Source organism: Aphelocoma coerulescens, chromosome 3 (assembly GCF_041296385.1).
Source record: "Aphelocoma coerulescens isolate FSJ_1873_10779 chromosome 3, UR_Acoe_1.0, whole genome shotgun sequence".
Lineage (NCBI taxonomy): Eukaryota > Metazoa > Chordata > Aves > Passeriformes > Corvidae > Aphelocoma > Aphelocoma coerulescens.
The window spans coordinates 112,016,276-112,032,814 of NC_091016.1; the positions used below are offsets into that span (position 1 = coordinate 112,016,276).

The 16,539-nt window shown below is 39.5% G+C and overlaps 1 long non-coding RNA gene across 2 annotated transcripts; it reads right to left on the reverse strand.

Moving 5' to 3' along the window:
* Positions 1–216: 216 nt before the first annotated feature.
* LOC138107403 (uncharacterized) lies at positions 217–11,434 on the reverse strand. 2 transcript variants are annotated; one of them, XR_011149491.1, is made up of 4 exons: positions 11,344–11,434; positions 1,716–1,886; positions 831–913; positions 217–488 (listed from the first exon to the last, which is right to left on the reverse strand). It is a non-coding gene; the product is annotated as an uncharacterized lncRNA (long non-coding RNA). The 2 variants fall into 2 exon arrangements; XR_011149490.1 differs by lacking the exon at positions 1,716–1,886.
* Positions 11,435–16,539: the final 5,105 nt, after the last annotated feature.

The window sequence follows — 16,539 nt, forward strand, 5'->3', positions numbered from 1 at the left end:
TTACAAGTTTCAGACCTGTGTTCAAAAATAACTGTGTCTGAAGCTGAGTTTCAATATACAAAAAGTATTTTGTATCATTATTTATTCTTATTAATTGGGTATTTTAAAATTGTATTACAGCTATGTAAATATTGTGTATTATTAATACCATAAAATACATATATATTAAAATTACTGTAATAAAATATACTTCTGTATGTGTGTAATTTGAAAATACTTACATATTACATCTATGTGTTTATACATAGACAAAAACCTGAAGTCCATTCTGTGGTCTCTTCTGGTCATCTAGGTAAGGAATGAGTTCTCATGCTGCATGACAAAGGGCCATTTCCTCAGGCTGCTCTGTCATTCCTTTCATATAAACAGGGCTAAGCAGAACCACTAGTGAAAAAGGAGCAGGTTGCAGATGCCTCATTGCACAGATTTGCTTTCACACTGAGGAGCTTCTAGGGCAGAATGACTCAGGTGACGGATGGTACCAATGCCTACATGAAATAAGATAAAAATTTAGGTGTAAGGAATGCAGCAAACTGATTGAAAGAACTCAAATCTCCATAGTCATCCAGCATCTTCCCGATCTGAATCTATTAATTTTGCCTTGCCTTGCCTTGCTTTGCCTTGCTTTGCCTTGCCTTGTCCTGCCCTTCCCTTCCCTTCCCTTCCCTTCCCTTCCCTTCCCTTCCCTTCCCTTCCCTTCCCTTCCCTTCCCTTCCCTTCCCTTCCCTTCCCTTCCCTTCCCTTCCCTTCCCTTCCCTTCCCTTCCCTTCCCTTCCCTTCCCTTCCCTTCCCTTCCCTTCCCTTCCCTTCCCTTCCCGTCCCTTTTCTACCTCAAATTTGTTCCCTTTGGACTTCCCCCTGTCCTGTGAATGGTGCTGTGGCTCCTGAGTAATGAATTAAGGAGTGCAGTGATCTGATGAAGTAAATTATTGTTAGACAAAAAGCTGTATTGCAGTTTCTCCCCTTCAAAATCCACAGTCTGAAAAGGAAATATTCCCCCTTCCATTTCCCACATTTGGAGAGTCATACAGAAACTGAAAAGAGTGGGCAATTTTTGATTTTTGTAATTGCTGCAAGACAGTTAAGCCTTCAAGCTGTAGCACAAACACTATCCCCAACTCTTATTACATTCAATCACACTTGAATGCACTGTAGCAGAATTTAATTTAGATTTTGTAAGATTTGGCCTTTTGAAATCAGCATAAATTATAATGTTCCAGTCAATAGTTTGTCCAACAGACAGCAAGTCACTTGATTTTTCTTTAGTATGTCTCAATCTGTTAAACAATAAGGCTTTTCTTTGCTGAAGTGGGACTGGTGTGCATGCAGTAAGAATAAGCTCATTCTAACAGCTTTTCTTTGCTTTTCTGTTTTAGAGAGAGAGAATTTGTAAATACACTGTATTAAATCATGTTTGGTAGCAACCTGTGAACCATGCTGATAAAAGAATAATTGACCCAAACTACACAACCTCAATCTAATGAGATCAAAAGACATCAGGTAATTTTAGCTTATTTGTTTGGGGTGGTTTTTTGTAGCTTAATTTTTCACATCTATTTAATTGTTTGTTTTGGGGTTTTCCCCCCCAGAACATGTGAAAACAGGACTGTGAAATGCTGTCAGAAGGGGAATTCTTTTTCTAGCTGTGAATGAACCAGAAACCCCAGAAGAAGGGTTCTTCTTATCTTTTCTGGCCAATATAATTATGTGCTTACTTCTCTGTGTGGGATGTTGCTAATTACCAGTCACCATCAGGAAAGGAATCAAATACGAAGCCAGACATATCCAAGATACTTTCCAGGTGGACAAATAGGTTTACTGACTTTAACTTTTTGTATATTGATTTTCTCAGTCCTGTTTCTCTTCACTATATTGCAGATCAGATGCTGTAAGAGAGCATACAATTGAAGGAGAAACTGTTTTGGGCACAAAGCTCCTTCTTAAACCAGCATCAAGATATCCCAGCTATTCCAGGTTAAAATAATGCTGATTCCTCTATTTTTAGGACTGTTGTCCTCCATGGCTTACCATTTTGGGGTTTACATACAGTACTACTGCAATCAGAAAAATTAATTTGCTAACATAAGTTAGAGGTGTATGTTCTGCTTCTCACTTCTTGTCAATTTTAATCAGTTAGTTATTTTCTGAGAACTCTTTTGGTTGAATATCACAAGTGAATTAGCCAAACATTCATCAATATTGAGAAAAACTAAGCCTAGGTTCTACATGGATTTTTTAAAAGCTCTGTGGTGGAAATTTTAGACCAGCTAAAGAGAATCAAAGCCCAGGCATTGACCTCACTGGGACCAGATTTTCATTTTAGATGTTCTATAGGCCCACTGAATTATTTTTCTTTTTAATTCCTAAATGAAAATCTAAAGATTTAAAAAACCTTTAAAACCGCTTACACAGTACTATACATCAGTAATGTACACAGCAATGTGCAGAGTAAGTTCATCAAAAATGGTGACCATCTTCTCTCTCAGGATTTGGTTCATTATTGAGCAAGATGATAGGAATTAACCTTTTAGGTACTTTTCCAGGAAAAATGAAAAAAAAAAAAGGCTGATTTTTTTCCTTGCTGTCTTACTGCATGGATGCTGTATTTAATTCCCTTTGGATCCTGTGTTTGTTTCAGTCCTCAGGCTGCCATTCTCTTTAGTGGATACTGGAAGGAGATATTTCATACTCAGCTTCAGTTTTGCTTTCATTTGGAGTCATCCCACACTCTTAATTATGCCCATTTGGCAAAAGCTGAATCTTTGCAAAACAGAACCTTGGGTCTGGAGTTTATGTGGTCTGTGTCTATGCTTTTTTTTGTTTTGGTTGGGGTTTTATTTGTTTTTCCTTTTAGTTTTTTTTGTTGTTGTTTGTTTGTTTTTGTTTGGCTTGTTGTTGTTGTTGTTTTGTTGTTTTGGGTTTTTTCTTTTTAGAGAAGAAGAATGGATAAAATAATGGTCCTGTTTTTTCCTCTCATTTCTGAAGGGCTATTAAATAACAGCCATGGCTCTACATGATGGCCTTCCTTTCTTAAAATTAAAGCTTAGCCTTAATTTTAGTCATCTTTTTCTGGTTCCTGCTACACTCAGTTCCTGAACTCTTAATACAATAAATGTTATTGTTCATGGGGAGAATGAGTTGCATAAATGTCAAGTCATCAACAATCAGCTGGCCAATTGCCCGAAGCCTTTTTTGTTTTCTTCATGGCACATAACTACAAGTACTTATTCATACAAATGAGACTTACACACCTAAGTAGACCATTGACAGTAGTGGTGAATTGAAGGTGGAAAAAACCCAAGGTTGTGCAACGTCTTTTAAGCCTACGACTGAAATTCTAGTTGTCACAAATCTTTAGCTGATGGCATAAATTTACTTGCTTTTGGCAACATATACACCCCTATGCAATTTTTAATTTTCAAAAAGGCAGGTAGAAGAAATCAAATTCAGAAGTAGCAAATTGTTTTCCAAGTAATTTCAAAAGCAAGGGATAATGTGTTTAGCGCAAAGATAGAGGCTCTTGAAATGTTTTGTAAAAATATGAAATTGGATCTGTCTCATGCTATTAGGATCTCACTGAGTGTTGATTTCTCTGAAAGAACATACTAGTGCAGAGAAATTGTTGTCTTACTTGATATACCAAACTCTTAAGTTCAAGACTGTGCAAGACAGATGTGACAAAGTTGACAATGACACCATCTAAAGAGAAAGAAGGAAGCTGAAAAGTAAAAACTAATTACAGAGCATATAATGAAAGGGAATATTATACTTCTTGCAGTAGCAGGAACGGGAATTAATATTAGTTTGTTCAATAATAAAAAATGAAACCTGTAGAAATTTACAAAATGTAATTTTTACAATATGTAATTTACAATGTTTGCTTTTCAAGAAAACATTCAGAGAGTCTCAAAATCAAGCTAAAAAGGGAGAAACCCACTTTGAACTTGCTTAAAATGGAAATTTTAGGCAATAATAATTTATTGTAATTCAACAAGATCACATCAGGGGAACTATGAGCTTGAAATGACTGGTATCTGAGGAAGTCTTACGTGCAGACTTCTGAATTTACTATCATGAAGGTCTTCTGCCACTCCCACAGCTGTAATTGCATGGGATGCTTCCCCACCTTGTTTAATATGCAGAATGTTTCCTTTCTCCTCACCTAATGAGAGTTCTTCTCAGCTGCAGGGTCCCTTTCAGGGGCCACCAAGCAGCACCTGAGTTCCTCACCTAAGGTGGGATTCAGTTACTTAAACACAGGTATCTGGCACTGCTTGAGACACCCTGGGCTGGCTGGCCCAGCCTTCAGCTGCTGTTTGAGAAGATGCAGGTGTTCTCTAAGGTCTGTGTAAGGTCTGTCACAGCAGCATGTCTTGTGCATCTCAGGTATTATTAAGACACTTGCTTAGGTCTCTGACAGTGTGTTCACATGTGAGCTTGGTGTCTGGGCTACCAGTGAAGTTCATAGAGCCTCTCATTTTGTTCTAGTCACTTCCATGTGGCCCCTGACATGCCTCACAAACCCTGTTGACATTTTCAGCTTTACTTCTCAGCAGTTTATAGCCTCTCACTTCAATCCTACATCCTTGCCCCCAAGTTACCTGCTCCTTAGCTCAGCAGCAAGCACCCACCCATCAGCCCACCAGTACCCTGCAGGGTCTATCTTTTCTAGCCCAGTGCAACCAGAGTGCTGGTGTTGACTAATAGCTTGGCAAGTGTCAGTGACAGTCCTTCAGCTCATGGGAAGGATGAGAATCCTCTGCTGAAAGGAAGCTGATTGTTCTTTCAGTTAGAGTCCACCAAAATCTGTAAAGAGGACACCACAGCAGATGGACAAGAAAATAACACATGCAGGAATTCTGAAATGCCATAAGATTAGTTTCTCTTCTCTAACAGCAGTTCAATAATTCCTCCTGTCTGTTGTAAAGTCAGAATCCCTCATCTGCACTTTGTGAGTCAATTATACTGGTGACAAAATAAAGTGTCTGTGCAGTGACTGGAACTATGTGAACTTTGAACAGAGGATTTGTTTCCCAAAAGTTAATTTGACATTTCCTCATCTCGTTGTCTGGTTGTATTACTTTGGTGTCTTATAAAAATGTATTTCTTCTTTTTTCTTCTCCTAGCAGCTGGAGCTGGTAGCTACTTCTCATGGAGGGGATTCTTTTCTCCTTTACATCCTCTTTCAAGGTGAATGTTAATAATATCTCATGTGCTACAAACAATCTTAGTAATTTTAGTATTTTGTAAAATGTCCTTTTTTTTTAACATTAAAACCCCCCACAACAACCTATCAGGAAATCCATATTCAGTTTTTTCCACAGTGGAAACTGTGAATTATTTATAACAGTAGTTTGATTATATTAAAAAGCACAATCCCAAGTCTGCAGTACATTACTGGCTCCATTCCTTGCCTAAAACAGGCGTGTTTATATTTTTCCTCAGTAAATATGTGATAATTAAATGCAAATAGACCATATTTTTCAAATGAATTCCCAACCCTGGAAACTTGGATGATGATAATCTTGCCTAATAAATGCACAACTGCAAGTGAAATCAAAGTTTACTGAAGCAGAACATTCTTAGCAGTCAGTAGCAGCCATCACTTAGTGATAAAGCCATACAGGATTAATATAGACACGTTATTGAAAAATGGATAGCCCAAAGGTATTTTGTAATTATGGAATATACCTAAGTATTAATTGAAAACACTGTGCACTCTTTATGGGATATTCTCAGCTAAACCATTCCTTTAAATTATTAGGCTATACTGAAGTCAAGCCTAAGGCTGTCATCAGCTCTCTTGCCTGTTCCCCATTATGTGTTATCCCCTGTTTCTAGGTCAGCTTTTCAGCCTTTTCCTTTTCCCTTGTGAAAAGAAAGCAATTTCTCTGCCATATAGTTCCTTTATGAAGAGACATTTGCATGTTTCTTGGCTGGCAACACCTGGTCTTCTTCCTGTACCTTACAGTCTAAGGTCCTGAGTCTCCCTTGGAGCTAATGGAAGGACTTTGGTATTGCTCTGATAGTTGCATCCATGAGCAGCTCTATTTCCTCCTTCTTTTTATGGATCATGTCTCTCTGATGGCTTTCCAAATCTGGGCTAAAGACAGAGGAATGTAGAATCACAGAGAAGAGATCATCAAAAAAAGCACTGTTGTCTGTCCAGCCTGAAATGAGAAACTGACACCTAGTCTGCAGCCATCCTCATTCCCTCCTCCTTTTCTCATTCTTCCTAGAATGCTCCACTTTTACACAGCTGTTTTCTAACGTCTGGAAATACATCCTCATATGCCCTTCAGAAGAGCCTTTAAGTGTGGGATCTCGTCTCAGTGGTGGAATGCAGGCAGAAGCTGAGCATTGTCTTTGTACTACCTGCCTGGTTGCTCTCCTTGTCCCAAATAACTCGGTTTTCCTTTCTGGGATTCCTGTAGCTGCACCCCCAAGATAATATTTGTAAGACATTTGGAGAGATTCCTAAGAATATCTCCCCTTCTTTCCTTATGACTTCCTCACAGGAAAATATTTTCCCCCTTTATCTAATTCTCCTTAACAGGTAAAGACAAAGGCTGCATTTTGTTCACTCTTTATGACCTTATGAATGGGGAAGACTATTACACAGCCCATGGGAAGCACGAATTTAAAGTCTGATGGCTATTCCTTCTGTAGCTCTCTCTCTTTCATGCAGTACTGTTTTCTTGCTCGAAACTGGAGCAAGAGAGCAGTTGCAGGGAAGGGAAAGACAGGTTCCTGGAAGAAGGAGTATCTGACAGGATGTTGCTTTTGTTGGAAAAGATCCGTCCTGTTGACAACAGGGAGGACCCAGTAAGGCTGAGTGCTAGCTACCAACCAAGCAGCATGCTGCCAATCAGAGTGCAGAGGCCAAACTTTCCTTCTTCCTGCCAAGAAAAGGCATTTAAATAAGGACTGAAGTATGATTTCAATTTCACTCCAATTTAATGCAGACAGCAGAAAAACACAGTGACTCACAATACATTCTTGCCTGCTCAATAAATAAAATTTCCTCTCAGAAGTCTGCAGTTTTGTACTTGGTCCTAGGTTGTACACAGAAGCTGAGATTTCATGCTTAGAAAGGTCAAGAAATGAACACGTTGCAAAGTTCTCAAGAAACGCCACAACTTACATTATTTTTTTCTTTTCTCCACAGATACAGAGAAAACTGCTTTAAAAAATATGAAAGTGCATTATCTGATCCTATTCCCACAGTTTTAAATCTCAAAACAACCAACCTGCCCCAAAGCAGCCACCTCTTTACCCTTGTCTTGTAACTTTCTCCATGATGTATGGTGAGGGGAGTGAGCCAAAGGGGATGGTGGAAGGATGTATTGCCACAGACAAGGCTGTAAAGTTACTGTGTAAACTAAAGTTCTACTCCACAGCATTGCTCCACTAAACAGTAATGGGTAGGGGAGATTTTTTTTTCTCTTTTTAGGTCCTCCCTTGCCTGTGGTCCTAATGCCTAAGCAGTTTCTCAGTCACACAGCCAAAGCCAGATGACCCCCAAAAGTTGGCAAATATATTGGCCAGTGGCATTGTTTATTCTTTATCTGAAGGTGACCAGGAGATATGAAAACCAGCTTAATTTTGGATTTTAGATGCAAGCCTGAGGTTTTCACTTTATGTAATGCTTTCTGAAATGTCCTGAAAAGAACTGAAGAGTTAGGCTGAAGTCCAGGAAAGGAAATGAATGGTAGAAATGATACATAATCTCCCCTGACATCCTGTTAACATAGCCCCGTGCTTAGCCCAAGAACTCAGCCTTGCAGAGCTGTCAGGGTGAACAAGACCCTGCCTACAAATGTGTTTTTGCAGCCCTGTCCTGGTTTGCTGTGTACCACAGCCTCTATTGCATGCCAGGATCTCTGGTTTTGCTGCTGTAACACTGAGCTGAGAAAGCCACACTTCCTGTGCCACATCCCACCCCTCAGTGCTCCCCCTGCACTGGAGCATGGTGGCCCACACTGACATTGCTCAGGTCATATAGGCTCGTGTCTCTTCCCAGGCATATAGAGCCTGGCTCAAAGTCTGCTAAATGCAAAAGAAAGATTTTAACTGACTTCAGGAAGTTGTGTTCAAGTCCTTTGGGAAGAGCTGGGATGAAGGACAGGAAGTACAATGTAATATGAGGTGGGTTCTTTTTTTCCCAAATAATTATTTATTTATGAATGTATTTATTGACTTCTTTGATGTTTTAATCATTGTAGTAGCACAGCAACCTGATGGATCCCTATTACCATACATTTAAATACAAAAGGGGCAGTTTACTTTTCAGCAGTTTGTGCACCTGCAATTCACATTAGCTTCAGCTGGAATTGTGTGTGTTCAGCAAATTAAACATTCAGTAAACAATGTTATAACAGCATTGACTTTAAGATGAAATCATAAATGCATGAAAACAGGACAAAGCCTATAGCTATTTGTAGCTATATTCAATCTGTTATGGCTCTTGGTCCTGGAATAGAAGGCTGGAAAATATCTCAGTGGCTGTGGATTAGCTCAGCTCCATAATTATAGCACCTGAGATGAGAGCTGCTACTTTGCTTATATTAGATAACCAACACAAAATTGTCATATAAAAGGAGGATTAATTTTTTATTACAATACTAAAACCAAATTTATTTTGAACTGAATTTGTCTGATTTGCAAAGTCCTGCAGGCCACCACCTTTCTTGTTTAATATGCTAAGACTACTAATTCGCCAGTTCTGGTGGGAAGAATCGAGAGGGTGTGATTTTATGCAACTTTATTTTGCTTCTGCAATATGCCTTTCCCCAGAGAATCCCATTTGTGCTGTTTTCCACCTAATATCCATGCATTTCTGGCAAAATTGTGGTGCAAAAAAGGAGTATCTTAATGAACATACTGAACCCAAGTGCTTGTGTCTAGTGAATAACTTGACCTACTAAATTTGATCCATTAAGAGAGACTTAAAGGACCGCTCAGGCCCTGTTTTCAGGTCAGTCCCAAAGTGTATTAACCTGTTTTGAAATGCCTGAAAGCTGTGGGAGATGCCCACTGAATATGCCAACAAAGGGAAACTAGAGAGCTTAAATGTAGAAAAGAAACGAAACCAATTTTCTATGTGCTTGGGTAAGATATTAATGACTCAAGAGATTATACACACCAGAAATGGGATTTTGAGTCATGCTCTTGGAAATTACCCCAACAGGAAAAGGCTACATCCTTCCTTGGATTTAAAAAATATTGTGAGAAAATCCCGTCATTGTGCTTGCCTTCCCCACCTCGTGCAGAGAGTACCAGGGAGTCATCTGAAAATCTTCAGTGTACTGACACAGTCCTTGACCTTTTGGGGGATTATAGAAGTGTATAATAAGAGGCAGTGAGCAGTTTGGAGCACTCTTTCTTGGTTTCCTACACAGATACACCCATGTTTTTCCCCATTCTGATGTCACTTCACACAGCAGTGGACTTTGAGGCAGAGAGGAGCTGAAGATGCTCATAAATAACCCATTATCTACTTCAGAGGAGTAAGAAAGCTAGAGGATGGAGACCATATGAAGCCTCTGTGTGAAAAAAAAATGCACAGAGTTAAGAGGAATAAGGTTCCAAACTGCCACGCTGTAAATTTTTAGAAATTAAGAACATACATGTTATTTAGAAATGGGGACCAGAGCAGGTAAAACTTTGACTAGGTTGTCACAGAATGTCCTGGCTAAAGTGGTCAGGCTCCAGGTGAATCCCTTCCCTCTCAGCTGGGACCAAGGATGCATTATGCCTCTCACTGTAGAAAGGGCAGCCCCTGCTACCTTTGGAGCAATCAGATTGTTTCTCCGGTACCAGGAGCACCTGTTGTCACGTCTCTTTCAAACGGATTTTTTCTGATTGATGAAAACTAGGGAAGTGCTCAGATGAAATGTTACTATTTATTATGAAAGCCTCCCTCAGATCCCTGTTCTTCAGGGCCTGTGCTAGGAGCCTGTTTCTCTTTTGCAATCCCATTTCTAATACTTCTTTCAGTAAACCACAGCTGAACCTTATAAGTATGTGGAAATGACTGGCTCCAGGCTCTCTCATCTCTAAAAGACTGGGCTATGCTGTTCCATGTTCTTTAGCATGGGTGGAGGGGGAGGGTGGTGTTTGTTTTTTTTGGTGGGGCTAGGGGTGTGGGTGTACAGTTAGTTTGGGATGGAGGGAACCATCATAAGACTCTGGAATCAGGCAGGTCTTGGGATTTTGCAGCTGGTCGTTCTGATGTTGTTTCCCAGAAATGAAGCAGTCTTGATGGGATTATGGGGAACTAAGAGAGACAGGGAGGTTGTAGTTTTATGACAGAAAAGAGGAGAGGATATCTCTATAGTGATATCTGCTTGTGGTTTTACCTTTACTATATGAGATAATATTCCTGACACTAGGTTCTTTAGCCTCATTTTCTGCTCTAGACAACTTGATGTAATTGTTTACTTAGGACAGGGAAAAAGGGATGTGGCAGAGTCTGATTAATCTTCCTCCAAAAAGAGGAAGATGATGACCACATATGCTGCTGAATAAATAAGGTCCCAACAAGCAATTAGATATCTAACTGGCTTCAGAACTGCAACAATGTGTTTATTGTTTACAAGTTTTGCTCTTTGCACAGTGCTTGCCCAAGGCCCTTGAGGCCAGGTTTAAATCCTTTCTTATTCCTCCCACTGAGTAGTGGTTTATTTTGTTATAAATCATTTCCACACCTTATGTCAGACAGATGCCATTGTTTGCTTCTTTTTCATTTGAGATTTGGATGGTGATCATAAGGGATCCTTGTACAAATCCTACAGAGCAGATCCTATCACACAAACTGGGGACATTCTGTCAGCACCTTGGCAGTTCCTCACTGACTTCCATGTGTTTTCAAGGAAATTTTCTGGTATTTTGGTCAGCACTGGTGGGTCTGCCACTAGACAGAGATCTGAGTCAAAAGTAAGTTTTTTCAGCATGCTGTTTAAATCAGTAGCAATTCTACCGTTGATGCTAAAATTCAAATGTCATCAGTTTCATGCATGGTAAATGAGAAGATATAAATGAGGTACAAGGTGAACATAGGCTGAAGCTCTGGGTTCACTGTTACACAAAAAGTAACAGCTCACTACACAGAGCTGGCACAGCAGGACGTGCAGAGCTAACTCCAGCAGACACGCAGCTGCCAGGACACTCTAAAAGTCTCTCAGAACTGGGGTTCAGAGATAGCACATTGGGCGCCAAATGTGGACGGTATCTTTCAGCTTTTTACCGGCTAGGCTAGTGTCTTAATGCCTTAGAAAGCTTCGAGCAGCCTAGAGAGGTAGCACGGGCAATCTAGCACTTTAGTAGCTCTAAAATCGGTACCTGTATCAGCTGCAAAGCAAATACCCTCTGCTCGCTCAATTTCCCGCAGTTAGAAGCTTTCAAAAGAAACAGACAAGAGGTGCTCACAGGAAGGTAGCAGAGCCAAGAGAGGGCGGGGCCTCTATTGATCTTCTCTTTTATTTGGAGAAGGGGAAAGGGGAGGGCTGGGGCGGACCCGGGGTGAGCGGCCAATCAGACACTGCTAAAGAGTTTGAGTTACATTTGGGTTTGCCCACGCTTGGAACAAAGGAGCTCGGAGCACATGGCAGAAGCGCCTGTCTTTGGGAGGGGAAGGGGAAGCTCAGAACAGGCAGCAACAAACATAGTCTATGTATACCTATCTGTTTCTAATATATAGCTCTAATGTTGTTAATGCATTTTAAATTTACACCTAGATGAACCTTTTTTCTTTATTTTATAGGCAAGAACTAAACCCCTCTTTCCCTGCTTTTAGCTTCTAATTGTTTTCTGTGCACTGAACTCTCCTATATTATTTGGTGGTGAGGACTAGGGAGAATTGAATAAGTCATCAAAATAAATCAAACGTGTAAAGACGTCAGTGATGCCAAGTCTTCTAAGTCTATATGGAAAAACCATGCCTGAATATGGAGAGCAATTGTACCTTTAACATGCCTGGATATGGAAATACATTTTAAAATAAATGTTTTATCTGTCAGCTTGAGCAAATAGGAATTTACACCAGAATGGAGAGAGTCCACCTTTGGAGGAATAAAGAGCTGTAGCTACACAAACATGCACATGATAGAGGTTAGGCATTTTGACTTTGACTTCTAGTAGCTACTTACTGTGCCAGAGAAGATTCCTTCAATTTAGAGGCCAGAAAATGTCCTACCAGTGGCCAAGGACTGCCTCTGTCTGAATTAAAATGTAGATCTCTAACACTCATGTGGAACTTTGTTCTGATAACTGACAACTGAAATTGCTATAGCACAAAAACATGTCATCTAAAAGTGATGCTGAATCAATATGACTCAAGAGAATAAACTAGAGCACTTCACAGATAGTTCAGCTAAGACATTTTAGCTCAATTTGAAGTCAAGATCAGAAATGTAGCTAATTTTTTTGTACAATCCAAATAGGGATTACTAATGTACTCTTCTATAAATCAGAAATGTCCTCATCTGTAATTTATGTGAAGTAAAGATTATTGTCATCTGAAGAAAGTATTTTGAGGAGCTATTCAAAACAAACTGAAAGTGCTCAAGAAACTTGGAAACAGACCACTCATAGCAGGAGATTGATGTGAAAAAAGTGTGCAAAGCAACAACTGAGATAGAGATAGGAGGAAATGCTTTTTCAGCCAACCTGTAATTAGCTTGTGGAAGTCACAGCTACAGAGAATCAAGGGCAAGAATATAATTAGATTCCAAAAGGGACTGGAAATATATATTGATGTAATTAATTATAGCTCTGAATATATTTCCTAAAGTGGTTTTTTTTCAGCAATATTAAACCTCACTCTTTCCCCTGGAGGGACTGTGTTTTTGCAGAAGGCCAAAGAACACATGGACAGGAAACAGCCCTTAGGTAGTCTGCAGTGCACAAATGACACTCCTGAGGGAGAAACAAAGGTGCTGTTATGGCATTGAGCAGTAGGGCCAGTAAGGTGCTGGGTGGTCTGTGTGTGTGAGACTGACACAATAATGACTTAGACTAATACTCAAACATACAGTCATGGATGCCAGATGGTCACCAGCTGGGAGACAAGTCTCATTTCTGAAATTGTGCATCCCTTGTAAAATATCTCTGTTGCTATCAGCCTCTGTAAACTTTAACAGTCTGCTCAGTTGGCTGAATTTAACAGTACACTAAGTATGGCAATTATAGATACTGAGGTAAATATAAGTTGCAACTGGAAAGTTTTTCAAAGGCAACTATTGTCATTAATTTACATAAATTAAGAGGCTACTGTCATGTGCAAAGACCACATGGAGAAAAGCTTTCCAATATTGCACATTCATTTTTCAGTGATATGATGCAAGCCTAGGTAGTGTCCTGGAGATGACAGTATTTTTACTGGGGGCTTATTTTGCCCTTTCTTATCACAGAGGATAGGAGCTAATATTTTCCTCAGGATTTAAATACATAGCTTAGCAGCTAACACGTTAGGAAAAACAAAGTAATCAGGAATAGGGTGGTGCAATCCCAAAAGTAAAATAAAATCTACATTGGAATACTAATAAACCAGTGATAAAAATACTGAAGGTTAGAAGTTCTTTTGCAAATGAGGAATAATAACTTTCTGCAACTTCCGTTCTTGGCAGAAGAGACTTGTGATTGCATTTGCCATGGGAGGTCAGGAACAGTCAGGTGACTCCATCTGACCAGGTTACTTGATGCTCATAACCAAATGGGCTCAGCTCCCTTGGGATCTGCTCTGCTCGGTTCCAAGTGTAGTTTTGACCCAGAGGACCATGTGCAGAGTTATAAAAAGTATTTATGAAAAGAATGACTTTGTGTAACTGAGGTAATAGACATGGGTACATATAATCCCTTGACCTGCTCACTGAAATTTAGGGGTGCTTCAGGACATTTGCATAGTTATTTTGGGTGGGATTTCTTCTTGGCCAAGGTGGAACTTTTCTTTGGAAAGATATTTATAGGTGATCTCTATTTCTGTTTCTTTCTTTGGATTTTCCATGTATGATGAAGCAATTCAAACTAAAGAAAAAAAAATCAAAATAGAAATCTTTTGCACTGGATTGACATGGTCATGTCTGGATTAAATTGTGAATGAACCAAATCTGGCTGCAGTTGTTTGTCCAAGTTTCAAAACAGTCCCATTTCATGAAAGGACTGCTAGAAGCACAGAAAGGGTATTGTAATGCACTACTGAAATACACTGACAAAACTGTGTGAGGAATCTAGTGTCTGCTTTCAGCAGGAATATAACCTTGAACCTTAATAGGTAACAGAAAGCTGGAAAGCTTTGTCTGTGTCTCAAAGTAAACTGTTCCTCCTAAAAAAGCACAGACAGATGACTGTTTCAGTCACATGTCTCTTTGGAATAACTGCATTCCATCGATGACCAATAAGTGAATTCTAGATCTGGGCTACAACCTCCTCCTTCCTCCGAGGAACCACCACAACCGAAGCCACACCTTAACACGGACTTTCACAGATCTGATTCTAAGTGTGAAAAACTGCAGTATTCTTTTAGAAAAGAAGACAATTTATATTAGCTGAAAAAAACCCAAGTGCACATTTCCAAAGGGGCTGCTTCCAGAATGTCCCTTTCCAGGTCCTTCCTTTATCCATGGAGAATTTTATATCATTTTGCGTCTCCTTCTTTACAACACAATATTGTTCTTGACAGAAACTTTCCTGTTTTATGAAAAATAAGCTGGTATGTTTTCTTCAGCAATGGCCTGAGCCTTTGTGGTACTAACTCCTGATTAATGCCAGTTTAAGTTGCTAGAGATGAGTGATCCATTGGCTTGAATCCTCATTTATTCTAAACTTAGTTTGGAGAGGGATCTGCTTCTTCCTCTCATTCTTTCGGGCTCCAACTGGAAATTTAGTCAGTTTGATGTAATAGAAAACAAATTTAGAAATAGTTACTTGTATTATTTTCCTGATTTTACCAATGGGTACTGGAAGACTTTCAAGCACTTCCAGCCCACATGCTTTTGAGGAGCTTGACCCAAGCAATTCACTCAGGGTCTGCCAGTTTGTTTGCAGTAACATATACTTAGCTTGTAAATTAGCCAGTCTTCAGAGGAAGTCCTGGAGTTAACACAGGGCTAAAACCCCAGCTGCTTCCAGAGAGTGAGGTGCTGTAGCTACAGATCTCCTGTGGCATTCATCACTCCTTAAGAATATGAAGCTGCTCTGTAGTGTGCATCAGCTGTGGAGAACTGCTCATCAAGGACTGGCAGTAGTGGCAGAAGCCCTGATACCTTTCCTAGTTCCTGACTTACTTGTCCAGACTTTTTGCCATATAATTGCTGCCAGTGCACATAGACCAGCCATGTATGTGTGGGTGAAACACCCTTCTTCAGTTTAGCAAAGATAAAATACATTGACACTGAAAATGTTCAGGTCAGTACTCCTTAAGGCATTTTCCTTCAGTTTGACTCATATAGAGAAATTCCTCAGGCGACTTTCATTTTACTATTGTGGTTTCACACCTCTGCCCAATAACAATGAAATTAAAAATAATTAAAGTAGAGGTGTTAAGAGAGGGGTGAATAATTCACTATGAAAGATGGACCTGCCAAAACTAGTCTGTTTCTTGGTTCACGGAAAGTCTGCAAGTTGGTTGTAATTTCCAGACATTTATTTATGACTTTGGTTTGCCTGGTGTTCTCCTGAAAATTTATTTTTATGCTTAGGAGGTATCACACAGAATTTGCTTCAAGTACTTGAACTGAAAATCTGAGCCATGTTAGTTAATTGTGGTTGCTCGTATTTAGTTACATGAGATGGCAGGAGTACAACAGAAGTGAAAGCAGTCGAGAACAGGAAAAGATTGCCTTGGGATGAAGTCTGTCTGGGATGGGCCGATGAACTGCATACATGGAATTATTTTAGTTTCTCAAAACTGTTTGGTATGTAGGAATCATAAAACCAGAGAATGGTTTGGGGTGGAAGGGGTCTTTACAGATCATCTGAAAGATGTAGGCTTTAGTGTAAAATGAAGTCAGGACCCGACTATTGGCTACAAGCAGAGGGTGAATGCATTTTTTCTGTAGCTGTGTTTCCATAAAATAATTATTTTTATGTGGGAGGTCTAATTCTCCCTAATGGACACTTTTGTAGGACACTATCTTATCATCTGAGTTTACCTGCCCTTATATAGGGTCTTAGGATGTTTTAAGGACTCTTCTCTGTTGTTTCAGGTGTAGGCACATCTAACGCAAACTCATTTTTACATTTGTGCAAATCCCTGCCAAACATGTTTGGGAATATTTGCTTAGCTCCTCTGTTTTTCTTACAGAAGGAACATTTGCTTCATATGTTACTGCCACTGATTCTTATTTGAGGCCAAATTATTTTTAGTGGGGATAAATCTTTTATAGAACTAAATTTTTTATTAGTCTAAATACAAAATATTTATGTTCCATTACATATTTACAATCCTGTTCATGAAAAAATAACAGTCATCCTAAAGAAGTATTTCCTTGGGAATTATTAAAAAGAAGAAGTAAAAAGGAAGAAGGCAATTCCACTGCA